At 37.7% G+C, this 6,925-nt stretch overlaps 3 non-coding genes across 3 annotated transcripts; all 3 read left to right on the top strand.

Annotated features, from left to right (window-relative positions):
• The first annotated feature begins 3,628 nt into the window (after positions 1-3,628).
• LOC117275401 (U5 spliceosomal RNA) lies at positions 3,629-3,744 on the top strand. Its single transcript, XR_004505566.1, has one exon. It is a non-coding gene; the product is annotated as a U5 spliceosomal RNA (small nuclear RNA).
• Positions 3,745-5,738: 1,994 nt separating this feature from the next.
• Positions 5,739-5,894, top strand: LOC117278318 (U1 spliceosomal RNA). The gene has a single exon (XR_011410791.1). It is a non-coding gene; the product is annotated as a U1 spliceosomal RNA (small nuclear RNA).
• Positions 5,895-6,503: 609 nt separating this feature from the next.
• LOC138898300 (U5 spliceosomal RNA) lies at positions 6,504-6,619 on the top strand. The gene has a single exon (XR_011410764.1). It is a non-coding gene; the product is annotated as a U5 spliceosomal RNA (small nuclear RNA).
• The last annotated feature ends 306 nt before the right edge of the window (positions 6,620-6,925 follow it).

The raw sequence follows: 6,925 nt of genomic DNA, 5'->3' as shown, positions 1-6,925 counted from the left end.
TGCTTTGTTTTCGGATTGTCTCAATCGGGTCCTTCATTATACACTTAAAAACAAACCTGCATTGGAAACTCAATATATTAGCATACATTCCATGTGACCAGGGGGCGCATTTGCCATACGACATACGGGTACACATGAACCCAGTAACTTTTGCCTAGACAATGTATGTGTTAAATATTTTACTACATATCTATAAATATTTAATTCTGAATTCAGTTATTACTATAAATTTACTTAAAGTTATCATACGAACCCATAAACCTCAAATCCTGAAACTCCCTCTGCATGCGACATTACATAAGCCAGCTTCCAGCATCTAAACAATAACATACCCAGTATAATCTCACATAGTGCGGTCTGGAGGGGGTAGTGTGTACGCAGACCTTACCCATACCTTTGTGGAGGTAGAGTGGCTGTTTTCAATAGGCTCTCGGCTCAGTCAAGCACAGGTACCACAATAATAACAAGAAATAAGACGGGACAACACCGAAAGATCATGTAAAAGCAGCATACACAACAAGATAGTAAGATGATCGGAATATAAAAAGAACAAAAAAAAATGACAGGTATTCAAATAAGCCTACTACCAACCAAATGCGAGAGTACGTACTAACACTATCGGTATGAATAATCTAGACTACCTAACCTAATATCCTAATCTTCGACCTCCACACCTTCCTATCACGGGTCATGTCCTCGATCAGTTGTAACTGCGTCATGTCATGCCTAATCACCTCACCCCAACTCTTCTTCAGCCTACCTAGCTCTACCTCTCCTAAGGCCCTCCAATGTCAACCTCGCACACCTCCTTACTGGAGCGTCTGTGCTTCTCCTCCTCGCATGTCCAAACCATCTAAGCCATGCTTCCCGCATCTTGTCCTCAATAGGGGGCCACACCTACCTTGTCTCGAATAACTTCATTCAGAATCCTATCTAATCTGGTGTGCCCGCATATCCATTTCAACACACTAATCTCTACTACCTTCATCTTCTAGACATGAGAGCTTTTGACTGGCCAACACTCAGCCCCATACAATATAGCCGGTCTGACCACCGCTCTATAAAACATACCTTTAAGTTTTGGTAATACCTTTTTGTCACACAAAACACTGGAAGCAAGTCTTCATTTCATCCATCACGCCCCAATACGATGTGTGACAACTTCATCAATCTCCCCATCCCCCTTTATAATACACCCAAGGTACCTAAAACTCCCCCTCCTAGGGATGACTTGTGAATCCAGCCTCACCTCCCCTTCCACTCCCTGAGCACCACCACTAAACTTACACTCCAAGTATTCTATCTTGGTTCTGCTCAGTTTGAAACCTTTAGACTCCAGGGTCTGTCTCCACACCTCTAACCTCGAGTTAATACCGTCTCGCATCTCGTCAATCAAAACAATGTCGTCTGCAAATAACATGCACCGCGACACCTCCCCTTGGATGTGGCGAGTTAGTACGTCCATCGCCAGGGCAAACAAGAAAGGGCTGAGTACCGACCCCTGATGCAACCCCATCATGACCAAAAAATTGTCCGAGACCCCTCCCACTGTCCTCACACAGGTCTTCGCTCCCTCATACATATCTTTAATCACCCTAATGTAGGCAACAGGTACCCCTCTAGCCTCCAAACATCTCCAAAAAACATCCCTCAGGACTTTATCGTAAGCCTTTTCTAAATCGATGAACACCATATGCAAGTCCCTCTTCATCTCCCTATATTGTTCCATCAATCTCCTAACAATGTGAATGGCTTCCGTAGTCCAACGTCCTGGCATAAACCCAAATTGGTTCTCGAAAACAGACACCCTTCTCGTCACCCTTAGATCCACCACCCTCTCCCACACCTTCATAATATGACTAAGCAGCTTAATACCCCGATAGTTGTTTCAATTTTGGATATCACCCTTATTCTTGTACACAGAAACCATCGTACTCCATCTCCACTCTTCGGGCATATTTTTTTCCTAAAAATGACATTAAATAACTTAGTAAGCCACTCCAAGGCCGCCCTGCCCACACTCTTCCAAAACTCCACTGGGATTTCACCTAGTCCAGTCGCTCTGCCCCTGCTCATCTTACGCCTAGCCCCCACAACCTCCTCAACTCTAATCCGCCTGCAATACCCAAAGTCGCAACAACTCTCGGAGGATCCCAAATCACCCAGAACAATATATTTGTTCCCATCCTCGTTCAGGGACGTATCTATGTTAGCAAATGTGGGGCACATGCACCCATCCTCTTGCCAAGTAAAAGCAGATTTTATGTACAAATTTTCAATGGTTTAGCCATAGAGAGTAGATGGCACCCATGCTCAAATTTTGGCATTGGTGCCTCCGGTCGAGACCCTATGGACACACATTAATATAATACTACGTATTTAGTTGTACCTCGCAGATCTTTTTTTGTTCAGGGACCCTATTTTTTTTTTCCTTCTTATCATTTTTTTCTTTTTTATCTCCTTCTCCAAGTTTTCATGGTAAACAACAATTTAAGGAGTCAGAAATTAAACTACTTATTACTTGCATTGAGATTTCTCTTATCTTGATCCACTATAAATTAGTTTTATTATAAATAATTTATGTGACAATAAGATCTAAGTCCATGATGAGACTTGATTTAAATATTTTTATCCAAAATTATTGCATAAACATATTTGAATTTCACGCAAATTATTTAAAAAAATTCAAAATTTATAGAATAAAATATACTTTTCTTTTTATGGATAAGCAAGTCACATATAAAGAACTTGTCATATGCTCTAAGAGCTTTTTGATAATTTCATTTTCTTTTAGCTATAAAATTTGCAAAGTTTCAATTTTTACAGTATTAAATTTTCATTAGTATTCTACTTTTCCTTTTTATTTTGAATTATATGCTAAAGCCTGAACATGTTTTAAGATAAACATTTTGCAATGATTGTTGGATTATAATTGATAATATTAATGAAAAACACAGATTTAGAATAGTAAGACTATAGCTTATCTCGTTGAATAATGTTCAAAATTATTAATATGTCATAAAACACTAAAAAACAATATACATCACTTAATATTATGACAAGTATCGTGGTGCACCCATGGTCTTAAAATCCTGGATCTGCCTCTCTATCCTCGTTCAAGAGACTATGGAAATAAGTCTGTCATCTCCGACGGATATGCGCCTCATCCAACAAAACTCTACGTTCTTCGTCCTTGATTCACTTCACTTGGTCCAAGTCACGGGCCTTTCTCTCTCTCACCTTGGCTAGCCTAAACAACCTCTTATCTCCGTCTTTACCCTCAAGTTCTTCATATAAACGACTAAATGCTGCAGTCTTAGCCGCCGTAACCGCTAACTTTGCCTCCTTCCTAGCCAGCTTCCAACATCTTTTTATTTCAAAATCACCAAGAACCTTAAATGAATAAAAGCTAAAAGCAACTACGCGAATGAATCAAAGGACAGAGCAGAACGATCCACAAAGTGGCTTCTATTTAAAATGTAGACTTTAAAGCACAGAGTAATTGAACAAAACAGTGAAGAGACTAAAGCGGAAGAAGAGAGCTGACTCCCACATCATAAAAGAAAGAGTAAGCCCAAACTTCTTGTTAGATAGAAAAGGTTACTTAAGCACAATGCAAAACTCATGAAGCCACGCAGTGAGCACAAAGCGAACTATTCTTTCGCCTTTTACTAAAGAATACCGTATGCGCGCTGCATTTAGTGGCATACGCCAATTTTTGGAGGGGTTCTCAAGTTGAGTGCCCCCTACAATTCCAGTTCTAATCTTTGATGTTTAATAGGGTTTGTGGGTTTTTTATGTTAAGCTTTCTGAATGAAAATGATAATTTATTACTGCAGTTGGGAGTAACTTTCCCTTATTAACTTTTGGAAACAGATACTCAACAGCTGAAGCTATATAGGGAATTCATCCCATTTGATAATAATATGAGCCTACTGATATTGATAAGTTTGAACAGAACAATAAAAATCGAGTAAGATTATCCAGCGGAATGCACATTGTATTCCTATAGTTGATTATATCACACTTTGTTCTTCGTTAGGAGGTTTTGAGATTTTGAAGTTTAGTGACTTTTTGCAGTAATCATATGTGTAAAACACCCTTAATCCAGCACTAGGGGTGACAAACGGGCAGATCGGATCAGATATGAGCGGATTGAAAATGATTAATGTAAAAATGGATTAAATATCTGACTTGCCCATATTCAATACGGATAGAAAATGTGTTAATCGGTAGATAATTATAGATATTTATTTATGGCTTCTTGAATATGGTAACTTTTGGGAGAATTTGTCCTCCAATTTTGAGGAACCCCAATTTGAGTCTTTACAAATGTAAAAGTTAAACTCATTGGTGTATCTATTTTTAATCGGATAATATGGATTTTATCCTCTCTCTTTTAAAAAAAAAAATACTCATTATCCAATTTATTTTTTAGTGAATAATATAGATGGATAATTATTTTTTTAATCCATTTTGCCACCACTATCCAGCACACTACCGGTCATTTGACTTTGTCATTGAAGATGGATCAAATGATTTGTTCACATTATAATTGGGAAGAAAATTTCAACATTTTACGGAAAATGCTACCTATAAGCGGAGCGGAGAAGAGAAAAGATAGTTATTTTTAAGATGGCTAGAATTTTAATACTTTTCTTGTATTTGTTTAACAGTAGGAAAGTATAGAGAAGCAACAAGAGTCTCTACCCAAAACAAAACCAGATTAATCTCCAACTAATTTTGTCACGACCCAAAATTCCGTCACAGGCGTCATGATGGCACTTAGTCTCTAAGACTAGGTAAGCTGATTTTATAACAATTCAAGCCATTTTTTATATATATAAACCAACAACGAAAATAACTACAAATATAACAACCTCCCAAGACTGGTAATACTAAGTCATGAACTCTAATTGAATACATGAAATGATCTCAAGGATCGAATACTTAATATTTTTGATTAATAATTAACAGTAAAATAAAATAAAAAGACTTCAAGGGACTGCGACGACCAAGCAACTCTACCTTGAATCCTTGCGATTACACTTTAACTCTGTCCGAGTTCGATAGCTCCAATATCTGGCTCTGCACAAAAATGTGCAGAAGTGTAGTATGAGTACACCACGGTCGGTACCCAGTAAGTATCAAGACTAACCTCTGTGGAGTAGTGACGAGGTACAGTCGAGACACTCACTAGTCTAATAACCTGTGCAATATAGTATACAAAAATAATAGGAAACAAATAACAATGATGGCAACAATAATCAACCAATGATATACATAGCAGGGCGACAAGAACACTATAAATATTGCGCAACAAATAATGAATACAAGTACAACCAATTAATCAAGTGCTTCCAATATAAATCTTTCGCCTATATGTTTTTCAAATAGAAATCTTCAGGATATAATACTTTTAAATAAATCTCTTTCAAATATAATTCCTTCAAATAAATAACTTTCAAATAAAATTCTTTTAAATTAATCTCTTTCGAATAAAAGTCACCCTCTGACACGGCATTTCAAAATCATAAAATACGGGTCTCAGCACACTTTCATATTTTCACGGCACTTCATGCCAATTTCTCTATCAAAACCGCACGAACAACTCACGTGCCAAATATCATCATCATTTAACCACGGCACCTCGTGCCCACATTTCATATCACAACTGCACGGACAATTCACGTGCCAATATCATCATTATTTTCCCCGACCCCTCGTGCCCACATTTCATATTTGTTGCGGCGTGCAACCCAATCCCATATACCCATGACCTAAGTTGGTGACCTCTATTGCACTTTGGAGGGGTGCTCGTCTAAGGTCGACCCAAGTGGTTGACTCTACGTCATAATTTGTGGTAGTGGGGGCCTGCGTTCGCGCGGCCCTTACCCAATTCTACACGTAAAATTTTCTTCTCAATGGGTTATATATTGTCTAATGGCCCAGAAGTCCCGTAATGAGGTTTTTTTCTACACGATTTTATTGATCAGTCTGTGAGCATGATCCTAAAACTTGCCTACATTGGAAGTTTGAGATACGCAGTAAAGCATTCTCATACCATTCAGAAGCAATTCAAACACACTGAATATCAATGTAAAGCCATTTTATTATAACTATAAAAGGTGAAATTCAAACAACCTGCTGCTGCTCTGTTTTCTGCAATTTCAAACACTAGAAATACAAAACCTCATTATAGGTTCAAAAAATTTAGTCCAACACATTCTATGCAACATTTCATCATCAGGAGCATCTATTTCTTCCCAATCAGCAAGTAACTGAAACAAATCAACGCTTAAATACTATGCAAATTAATCAAACGACGAAGTAGACAGAATAGCAAAGCCGCTTCTATTTGAGATGTAGAATTTCAAACATAGCAAAGTTCAGTAAGGCAGAAAACAAGAAGCGTGCAGACTCCCACATCGAAACAAAAAGAGTAAACCCAAACTTCTTGTCACATATAAAATGTTAGCACAAGTGGTGCCAAAAACTCACGCAGCCACGCAGTGAGCACAAAGCGAACTATTCTTTCGCCTTTTACTAAAGAATACCGTGTGTGCGCTGCATTTAGTGGCATACGCCTATTTTTGGAGGGTTTCTCTTTACTGAGTTTCCCCTACAAATTTAGTTTCAATCTTTCAGGGTTATATTCAAAAGTGACATGAAAAGTTAATTTAGGTTTTCAAGGTATTTATTTTTTGTTAATTAAACAACTGTTATTACCAAGTAAAACTCTAAAAGAAAAAAAAGATAAAAGAAAGCTTGGACATAGAGGCACAAGCACAGTCGAAAACCAAAACAGAGCACATCCTCATCATCTAGACTAGCAATAAATCTTTTGAGGATAGAAATTCAATTCTCTAAGTCTGGCAGCTGAATGGTAATTTTGTGAATGAAAATGAAGATTTGTTACTGCAGT

Source organism: Nicotiana tomentosiformis, chromosome 8 (genome assembly GCF_000390325.3).
Source record: "Nicotiana tomentosiformis chromosome 8, ASM39032v3, whole genome shotgun sequence".
Taxonomy (NCBI): domain Eukaryota; kingdom Viridiplantae; phylum Streptophyta; class Magnoliopsida; order Solanales; family Solanaceae; genus Nicotiana; species Nicotiana tomentosiformis.
This window is presented reverse-complemented; position numbering and strand designations above follow the sequence as displayed.